This window comes from Dysidea avara, chromosome 11 (assembly GCF_963678975.1).
Source record: "Dysidea avara chromosome 11, odDysAvar1.4, whole genome shotgun sequence".
Lineage (NCBI taxonomy): Eukaryota > Metazoa > Porifera > Demospongiae > Dictyoceratida > Dysideidae > Dysidea > Dysidea avara.
In genome coordinates this window covers 26,003,122-26,014,685 of record NC_089282.1, presented here as the reverse complement: position 1 = coordinate 26,014,685, position 11,564 = coordinate 26,003,122, and the positions used below count along the sequence as shown (strand labels likewise).

The window sequence follows — 11,564 nt, the reverse complement described above, 5'->3', positions numbered from 1 at the left end:
CATATGATCTTTTCACAGGTGTCGACTGTGTTAACTAATACCAGCACGAAATGTAGCTACCTGATTTATGTGACATGTTGCCATAGTGATAGTTGTTGTAACACAAGGTTTGGATGACAACAGCATACTACTGTATCATATTTCTGCCATCGTAACAACAGGCCTACCAAATAAGCACAATTGAAGCCTTGCTACAGAGCCCAGTGGGAGTGGCAGCACAGACCTTAAAGGAAGATGTTGTGATGTGTTGTTACCATCTTGGTGTGTGTAAACACATGCAGCAGGGTGAACTTCCTTAGGAGATGGCTATGTGCTTCTCCAGCCTCAGAATGGCTGTATTGCCAAGGGGATGAGGGAAGCATTTATTGACTATAACATACACCAAGCTGCTGCCGACAGGTTAGCATCAACCACATCCACACTACTATTATTGTTGCCATGGTTACCCAAATGAGCATCGTCATGCAAGCTGCAGTTGTGACGTTACCATCGTAAAGAGTTGCTATTTCATCAGTGAAGAAAACTAATGACACCATGGCAACCTGGTGGCACGTACAAGTGAGCATGTGCTGCAGTAAGTGCAGTTGTGTCCATTTAACTGTCTGTTCACAGGACAAACCTATAGTGAGTCTACTAGCAGTCCAGAAACACACTTCAGACCATTATTTAACACAATTTAAAATGAGTTAGCGTACAATACATATATTATTACATTGTAAGAAATGTCATCCTTGTAAGTATAAACAAAACATGCAACACATACATATGGTTTACTTGTGCATGTCATCATTGGGATTAAATAATCCATCCTGTAAAAGATCTTGTGTATACATAAAGGTTTTCCAATGAATACTATCTGTCGTCATCCTTTCAGTTCATTGATCCACCAGTTTGTAACAGAATTTCATAGCTGGGAACTTCAATTCTCTGTTGGAAATAAATGGAAAGTTTTGGCCTAGACTAGCAAGGAGAAGAGCACCATTCATCATATTTACTGCCAATTAAACCAATCTGATATGGTAGTATCAAGAGTTCTAATGTAAATTATGTACTCTGGGTAGTATATACACGCCTTTCCTCTAGCAATTTGTTCTTCAAATTTGCTATAAAGTGACAGTGTGGCAACTGTTGGCATCACACAAACAGGCATTTCATACTGTTACAAGTCACTGGAGCAACAATGTTTTGAGCTTTAGTTGTCTTGCAACATTCTAGAAAACCACTAAACTCTATCTCTGTCTCACATGACTATCATCAGCCTAGCCCCACCCCTTACACTGCAAACTTAAACTAGGCTATTTAACGGTAGCCATCTCATTCCTTAGCTCTTCTTTCACAGATGCCTACATGTCTGCAGGCTGCAGCTACCTTTGTCTTCAGCTCCAGTGTCTCCAGAGCTATCTGCTCTGTATCAGTGCATCCCTATGACAATGAGCAATATTAACACTCATTGTGTCATCGAATATCTCGATGCCAAACACATAACAATTATTTAAATACATGATTAGCAGCACCACGTCTCCTTTGGTAAACATAAAGATTCACCATACAGCAGCACTATAGTATTGGATTACAATAGAATGATGGTATATGTTATAGCTCCCAACCGAACTGCTTCTAGAACACCTACTACTGAAACTAATACTGCATGTGCACACTAAAAGGATTAGAAAATGGTTAGCCATAGATTATATATTCTCTAGGTGGGGAATGTAATCTATGCCTGAACTCCATAAAACAACTAAAAACGGTTAATTCACAAAACGTGATTTTTTTATTTTATCAGAAGTTCAATGGCGGATCCAGGATGGGGCATTTGGGGCAAATGCCCCCCCTTCAAGAAATTGCATACAAGATCGAGATACTCTAATAGAGCAGTAAATTACTCTAATAAAGCAGTCACAATGTTCATGAGGCAGTGCAGCTTACTTATGAAGCTATTTATTTTACATAACATACGTGATATAATATATTTGGTAAAGGATAACTAGCTATTGTTGTTGTGACCTTTTTTTTTTTTGCTCTTCAACTTTTTTCAGCAAGGTGCCCCCCTCTTTCCAGACTCTGGATCTGCCCCTGAAGTTGGCCCACAATAAAATGAGTGCTTCCCTGCCAATCTACCTGAGTAAATGCTGCTAACTTAGCTGTGCTTTTTGTGGGGTCATGAATGACTGACATAACAAAATTAATGCATAAAGATAGCTACTCACTAGCAGGGGTGTAACCAGAAAATTTAAATAGGTGAGGCAGATCTAGGATTTTGTTAAGGGCAGTAGAAGTGACCACACAGTGTGTGAAGCACACTCTGCGAAATTTCGCCTTCTAGGGGGTCTGGGGGCATGCCCCCCAGGAAATTTTGAAAATTAAGTGTTTCGAGTTTGAATCTGGGGGAAATTTTAGTCATACTATGGAAATAATTATTGCAAAGAATGTGCACTGGAAAATTAATACAATGAAAATTAATACAATTATTATGTACAATAGCTGAATGTACAATAGCTTATATACCTTCTGTAAGTGCATGTTCTTTGGAGTTTTGAACTGTCAAAGAAGCACTTGGTTCAAGCTCAGGTGTAGACTCAGGCTGAGAAGAATGAGCAGCAGACCATACAAGCATAAAGGGCATTACTTAATCTATAAGGCAAAGCTATTCTCTAGATTAGTTAGTTACTAGCCTATTATGCTTATAATAGAATACTTTGGAATTGATTATAATAAGATTAATACCTAGCATTAACTAAACTCACCCCATAAATGTAGAATGGTAATTTGGCACTTCTTTTTTGGTTGTTGTGACCATAGGCGTAGCAAGACATTTTTAGATAGGGGGATCTAGTTTGTGTTGAAGAGCAAAAAAAGGTCAACACCTACTAAGAATGGCTGCCCTCCACTAAATAATAGTTTGTATCACTGATAAAGCACATAAAATCCTTATTCACAACTTCATAGTTTGCTACGTATACACTGCTTCTCTGAATTCTGTGACTGCTTTATTAGAGTATCTCGATCTTTTTTGAATTTACAATCATAAAATCACAAAGTGGACCCCAGCCCCCCTTGCCCCCCCGGTTACTACGCTTATGGTCACTTGTGACTCCTCACTCTGATGATCCATTTTTTTAGCAATAAAAAAGAATCGCCTAACCATTCAAAAAATTATAATAGGTGCCAACTGTTGTTTGTAACGAAGCAGTACCGAGGGTAATCTGCTATGGATGGCTTCGTATTAATTTCCATGGTAAGTTCCCTAGTACCATAAATTGTTGTAACATTAAGTTTCAAGTATAAAAAAGTCCACTACTAGCTTCTCACTTCAATTACTAATATTTGGTGGGGCAGCTGCCTCACCTGCCTACATGGTAGGTACGCCCCTGACTAGTCATGTAGTCTCAGCAATACAACTATTAAAACCAACGATCACACTATCATACCACATAGAAATGATCAGTGTTCACTATTTCATGTTCTCCACTCCCAGCAAATTCAGTAATGGCGAATCTGTTCATGCGTTTAGTTAGTCACCTCGTGTGTTGTGGGATGGCAAGAAATCTTCGACTAGCTGCCTGTATACTTTGCTACATCACTTGAGAAGAAGAATTAGGAGGGATCCACTATCAGTAGCTGGGTTGAGTCAAGGGTTTTTTCTGTTTTCCCCGAGATTCACCAACCCCCTGTGTAATAATGTGACTTTCCGTAAAACAAACAAAAACGGTGAGTTCACAAGACTAGAAAAATTTTCTAAGTCAGAAGTGGGCCCAAAAAAAAAATTTGCCCTCACTCGGCCATACTAACGGAGTTGCTTCCACAACCATATGAGCATACAAGGCTATAGTAAGGCCACTGTTGGAGTATGCTTGTGTAGTGTGGTCACCACATACTGCTAAAGATGTGAATTTGTTGGAGGCTGTCCAGAGACGTGCTGCATGGTGGGCTTGTGGTAGTCGTTGGAACCCAACCACATGTTCTTGGTCTCTTCCCCATGAAACCTGTTATCAAAAGTTGCATTTACCTCCCTTGTGTTCCAGGCGTGACTATTTATCAGTTTGTACTCTTCAGGACATTCGTCACAATGGTTCCATTCCTTTTCTGAAGTACTGTACTTACAACACGTTGGCTACACGTAGTCATTCTCTTTCTCTTGTACCACCCCTGTCAACAATTAATGCTAGGAGGTATTCTTACTTTGTATGGGTATGTTTTGTCTGGAATCAAGTGCCTATTGATATCTTGGGAATTGCAACCCGTACTGCCTTTCGCCATGCTGCATATAAACACTTCTGTGGCATTTTCTAAGTAATTTATTGTTAATGTTGTATTGCTTTCGTGTATTGGTATTTTGTTGTGTAATGTTGTCTTTGTTTTGTAATGTTGTATTTTGTAGTTATTTTTGTATTCTGGACAGTACCTTGTACAGGCTTACACCTTTTGTACTTGTCCTTCCCGGTCTGTGGTAAATTGATAATAATAATAATAATAATAACCACTTTCTCTCCGGCTCTTACTTCGTCAACAAGGTATTTAACCAAGTTGTTACATGTGTTACTTTTGGAGTTGCCTGCTTGAGGCAAGTTAATTAACTAACCCAAATTGGGCTGAATGGAACGTAAAGTGTTACTTAAAGTATTATTGTTTTTTGTTATTATTTCCGGGCTAGATGGACTGCCCTTGCCACCATCCCCAGCACTAGTTGGCATGTACTGGACAACTAAGAGACATAAGGTTGGACTCAGTAGTCCCTGTTTTCATCACAGTGGCTCATCTCTGGAGAGATGTTAGCAGATCGTAGCAAGATGGACCTGCTACCACGGATACACACTGTTGTTGAGGGCAACAGAGAAAAGGACAGTGTGCAGGCCAGAGTATGGCTGTATGCAGTTAAATCTCAACGAGACAGTGGGTCAGCCAAACGTGTATAGAAAACTATGGCTTCTTTTCCCATTCCCCAGTAGTGGGGGTAAAAGAAGCCTGCTCTATTTCTCTGAAGAAGGGTAGCTAACACAAAAGGCTAGATAGCCCGTACAAAGTGGTCCCCAACTCAGAACATACATACACACATACAATTTATCTGTTTATGATTACTGCAGAGGCATACGCAGTAATTTTGAAAAGGGTTTCCACTACAGCTAAGTGGCTGTTATATTAGAGTAGTTTATATTATCTGAATGCTTTATTAGAGTATCTCAATCTTTTCACCAAAATCAATTCAGAACAATGCCACAGGTGTTGCCATCATGTTAGAAACTATTATTTAACTAAGTAAAAGTCCTGTTCCATGATAGATTCCATATTCCGGAAACCTGAAGTTTCAATTTCTTTATGTTTCAAGTACTGTGTAAAATGCAAAGGGGTTTCCTGAAACCCCCTTGGTACATCCCTGTTACTGGGCAATCAGCACAGCTGGTGTGCCCCAAAAAAAAGGAAATTACAGTATTAGGTACAATTATATAATTATTATTAGACACAAACAAATACAAAACAAAGTTATACTACTTACGCTAACTAGCTATATTTTACAACAATCACACAAAAGACCACATAATTACAAACTAAATGCCTAAGCCTATATGTAAAACTTCCTGCAGTCAGCTGAGACAAAACTGCCAATGGTGTAGAGTTCCATAACATTGGTGCAGCCACAAAAAAGGAGTGCATGGCCTAAATGCGTTGATAGTTAAAGCACTAGGTTCAAAGTCAACGAATGTGACCTTGTGGCTAACGTATTGAATTGGAAAATATTTTTAAAAATCAATGGCTGTTCTCTTATGAAAGATGTAGTAGAGAGTCCAAATAGATAATTTTCAATGAGCTTTGGGCAAGGGCCATCACAATTCACAATAAAAGATATGGACCATTTTGGCATGGCCTGATTATGGAGTTCTTGTACACAAACATTTGACTACTTTTCGAGTCTTTCTGCAATGGCCCTAAGTAGTAACATACATTATTAGTAGTTTGGAGTATGCATGTTCTTTCTACAACTAGCCAGAGCCAAACTCAAATACATCATAATTATGCTTTTACCTCATTTTACCTCTATGCTTTTATTTTGGCAAACAATGGTCTAATTGGTATTAGCTACACCTCACATCAGAGATGATGGACAATGATGTTGAATGTGAAATTTGGTGAATTTTTCAAGGAACAATGCAAAATGATCCCATTTTTTTGCTTTTGTACCTGCAAGTGACAGGTGCTGGTGCAAAATCATTAACTATACCATCACAAAGCTCATCTTTTAATGGACTCCACAGCAGGTGGCTCGCCTCTCTAACCAGTTGGGCACAATTTATATACGGGCACAAGCTGACCTTCACTACACCACTGAAGAGGGGTAGAGGTGTACACATATAATTTAATTTGCAGACTGATTGCATAATTAATTTTTTGTTATCTTCATGTAGGGTGATCAAGGGGATATTGAAGTGAACAGTCCAGAAACTTACCCTGCATCAATGCCACAATCCCCATCACAAATACCACAATCTCCAACACCAACCTCTATGTCACCATTTACGCCTTTTCCACCAGTACCACTGCTGCCATCTCTACCGATACAATGATATACTTATTATAGGGAACCAGAGAAGGGCCTATTGATAGTGCTGTTATAAAGCATGTGATCATGATTCAACAACATCAGTTACGTACAATAAAATCTTCAAATGATGAGGATGTTCAAAGGATCAATATCAGAAGATCACAAGTGTATTCTGATTCCCTGCAACATTTTTCAAAGAAGGCATTTGATGTAGAGAAATTATTGAAAGCGTGCTTCGTAAGACAAGAAGCAGTTGATCTGGGAATCCTATTTCAGGATGTCATGGCTGTTGCTAATGACACTTACTGTACTGTTGAAAAAGTACTTTCAACATTTTCAACTCACAGGGGTATGGAGAAGTTTAACAGAAATACTCTAAGACAAGAAATTAGGTGTTAAGTATATAAAATTGTACACATTGTTATGACATATACATACAATATCAATTACAGGTGACATGTATTACTGTTGATTTGCAAAATTAATGTTGTCCTAGTATATACATCAGGGGCGGATCTAGGATTTATAAAGGGGGGGGGGGCTAATTCAAGGTACTAATCTCTTGGGTAGAAGTGTGCAAAGCATGCTGGAACTAGGGGGGTCTGGGGGCATGCCCCCCCCAGGAAAATTTTGAAAAATAGATGTTAAAACACTGCAATTTGGAGACATTTCCACATAAAATTCATAATATTTTCTGCCTGTAGATATTTTATATATACTGCCTTTAGATTATAGGTATGGCTCTCTGAAGCATTTTGCTAATGGAAAAGTTTTGGTAGTTATAGACAACCAAGTACATGATGCACCCCTTTCACAATTGTACAACACTGAATAGGTGCATGTTAGAATAATAATGTTGAAAGTGGAAAATTTTGAAATTTGAACAATACAAGATTGAATCCGAGAGCATTTTCAATGGAAATTGTGTACCTGAATTAAGTATTGCCATACATATTAACTACTCAAATGGATGAATGAAGCCCTTTAAACAAACTAATTCACTTCATTGTATGTATAGGTGCAGGCAGATTTGGAAAAATTCCATAAAAGAACCAACTACAAGCTTCCAGTGAATGATCTATTCGAGTAGTTAGCTGACTGCTCTATTAGAGTATCTCGATCTTGTACACCTCCAATGCTAATCCGGGTCCTTGTTGCATAAACTTTAGCATAAATCCACTGATAATACACCTTGGAAAGATGTTTATAAGGTGGTTTTATGAGTATTTGTATTATTAGTGATCATATAATTATGCTAAGACAAAATTTCATTATAATACTCAGCATATTGATCAAGTAAAGCCTAAATATGAAGGGGGGGCTTCAGCCCCCAAAGTCCCCACCCCTGGATCCGCCCCTGTACATTGCTCATAAAATTGTTTTCAAAATCTGTACAACCTGTTCCAGGGTAATAAGCTCATTAACAACCTGTTTGCATTTTTCTTACAGCCTACAGTTGTATTGTTGGCTAAAAGGACAACAAAAAACCATGCCAACAAGTATGAATTTATATGTTGGAATCTCTACAAGGTCCATCTCCTCTGGCATTAAATCTTGTTGTCTGCTTGTTAATCCAGATTACTTCTTGAGGCATGATACTGCACTTAGTGGCCTGTAATCATCTAGGTACAATTGAATGGGAGTCATGTCGCCTTCAGTTGACCGCAGAGTGTCAGAGTTCCAGCCACCTTGAAAATCAGCCAATGCTTTGTTTATTTGAGTTGAAATTAAAACTGGTCAACATCAATACTACACCACGATACGTAGCTAGATACCTTGTTGAGATGTCCAAATCCTGGACTATGTCAGCTTCAATACAGGTTCTACTAGATCTTCTGGAATCAAACTACACCACAAGACAGCCCATACCAATGCAGCTATGAACTCCTATTTTTTTCGCCTCCTAGACTATGGAACTCTTTGCCAATAATTGATCATACACAATCACTAGCTGTAAGAAAACAGAAATTGAAGAAATTTTTATGGAATCATTTCCTAGCTAACTTTGACAATTCACCCTGTTGTTTCCATTACCTTTGTTCCCGTTCCCATTGTTCCATAGGCGGCGGAAAGGGGGGGGGGGGGGGGGGGGGGGGCTAGGGGGCTAAATCCCCCCCTCAGAATGATATAACACCGAAATTATCTTTCTTGGAGTGGGGCTGAAAACCGTGATAAAGATCGAGATACTCTAATAGAGCAGTCACTCTAATAAAGTAGTCAGTGTGTAGCGAGCTATGTAAGGATTTTTATGTAGTTTATCAGCTATAAATGGTAGCTGGTGAGGTGGAAAGCTCTTGTCAATTGGTTGTGACTTTTTTTTTGGTCTCACCTTACCAAACTACACTGTTAAAAATAAAGAGTAACCACCACTCTGAGAGTTCCCAGTGTAGGGAGGATTTAACACCCCATGGAGAGTAACCAACACTCTGAGGAGAATATCCATTAGGCCAATGAAACTTGATTACTAGTTTCTCGCTCAGATTTTTGAAAATTTGATGCGGGCGGGCGGTTATTATTCATTATTCATTATTTTTCCAAAAGCACAACACACATCCAAAAATGAAGATTTCTGTCAAAAAAACAGTGAGATCTACACTGATTGTTCTTGCATTAAATAGCTAAAGTACGTTACTAATCTATAACAAGTGAATTTTCCATTAGAGTATAGCTGATTGCTCTATTAGAGTAAAAGTGACTGTTCTATTAGAGTATTTCGATCTGAAATACCAATAATGAAATTCCATGCGGGTGTATCAAAAGCATGCGGGCGATGACGCGAAACTGCTAATCAAGTTTCATTGGCCTTACTCTGAAGAGTACGTGACACCACCTTCAGAGCATGTGTTACTCCCCAGTTACTCTTTTGGAGTAATGGTTACTCTCCTGGGGTGTTAAATCCTCCTTACACTGGGAACTCCTTGAGAGTTGTGGTTACTCTTCATTAACAGTGTATAGAAATAAGTCAGCCCAGCCCCCCCTCATATCAACTACTTCCTCCGCCGCTGCATTGTTCCAAGAATCCTGCATCTAACAATTTTAACCACAAGTATATGTAGATGTTAGTGTATAGTTATTTTTTAATGTATGTTAGGCTATCAGTGTAGGTCACTGGTAGACCCTCAGAATTATTATTCTGTAAAGCATTATTATTATTATTATTATTAAGTCTCGCTTTGAGGAGTAGGAGCCAAGACAACTGGTGGCATCACATGGATGCTTGCGGAGGAAGCCACACTGTTGTACACTAGATCCGTACGTTTTGTACTTGGTTCTGTGCTATTGCCCCAGCAAATGTTAAAAACGCTTGTTCCAAAGCTTGTGATAACATATCTTGCCATGTATATGTGATAACCCGGTACGACATCCGCCATCCTGCTTTCGGTTGCACGTGCGAGGATTTATTCTACACGTGCACAAAGGTATCGATTATTGACAATCATTACCAAACGATAATATCATGTGTTTGTGGAAATACTAAATGCCTAATAAATCACGTTTATAAAGTATATGTTAATAATTTACAAATTACGTGTATGGTTTATAAATTATCTGAATGATTTATAAGTATGCATGATTTGTAAAGTATAAGTATGATTTACAAAGTATATGTCTATGATTTATAAAGTATGTGTATGATTTATAAAGTATATGTCTATAATTTATAAAGTAGTGTATTGATTTATAAAGTATGGTTATAGTTTATAAATAAGGTGTTTTTGTACTATTTTGGCACAAATGGCACCCCATAGGTTTAGCTGCTTTTTGTCTTTAAATTAGGCTTGATCTAGTGCAATTTTAACCCTTGATCGCTTGATTTGATCTCTGCCTGATATATAAATGCACGAGCCTGAGGGCCGTCAGGCCCGAAGGCAAGTGCGTTTATACAGGCAGAGCACGAGTGCACGTTGTATAACTGTTATGTATCATTCACCTAATAGGTGGGGAGAGTCTCACAAGACAGCTGTAACATTTATAAAGGCCAGGTTTCTAACATCGATTGTGGGTAACCAAGCCTGACGTTGCGATGACGTTCCCCCTGCAGTACTGCAGCCACCTGAGATATTGAAAGCTAGTACGCTATGGGTTATATCACTAACCTGCATTCGCTGTTCCACTCTCATCATGTAGTGCTCAGCATGCCAGCATGCCATATAGACTAAGCACCAGACTAATCACCATAGTGATTCTCTCGAGCGAAAAAAAGCAGCTAAATAGACGGTTTAAGTAAACAAAACCTAACTACTAAACGATACTAGTCTAATTCTTACTATTCACACTGGCTAAACTCGAATCTGGTGGCATGACAAAACTGGTTACCACAATCGAACGTAAAGGTTAGTATTATTTAGAATGTATTTGTTTTATTTGAGTCATTGTCAAAGTGGACTACAGTTTAATCTGGGCTAAGATGGCACCAGACTAGTAAGGTGTATAAGTACGTTTATATATATGTACCACTCTGCGTGGGCAGTTCAAAGGCACCGCCAGTGCCATAATTTGTATATTGCACTGCTGCAGACCGCAGCGAGTGCATTATAACATATACCACTTTCACACCTCACTTCAAAGGGAAGAGAAGGTGTATAAGTGGTATAATAGCACTGCTAGCAGTGCTCAGGAATGCAGTAACGAGAATAGGAGGTAGTATATACAAGTTATATCACTCCTAGGAGTGATATAACTTGTATATACTACCTCCTATTCTCATTAATGCATTCCAAGCATTCTCAGAAATCATTTGATTTCTTTGATGAAACTGTGTGATCTCCTCTCCTTTAATATAGCGACACTTCACAGGATCGATAGTGGGTTTTAGTTTTTGTAAAGTGAGCCAAGGCATAGATCATGGACTTGGGGAAGAAGATAGTTCATTGTTTTAATGAAGAAGGTCACAGGTTAGTTTATGTTAAACATATTACATTCAATAGTCACGTGGGGATGTCCCACAGACACTGGGTGTAGCGCTGAATTGATTTGGCCATTAGTGTTAATAGTATTCGCTACTTTAGTTTATTCATGGCTAGTA

At 38.6% G+C, this 11,564-nt stretch overlaps 1 long non-coding RNA gene across 1 annotated transcript; it reads left to right on the top strand.

Moving 5' to 3' along the window:
- Positions 1-737, top strand: LOC136238415 (uncharacterized). Its single transcript, XR_010692983.1, has 3 exons — positions 1-107; positions 162-558; positions 613-737. It is a non-coding gene; the product is annotated as an uncharacterized lncRNA (long non-coding RNA).
- The last annotated feature ends 10,827 nt before the right edge of the window (positions 738-11,564 follow it).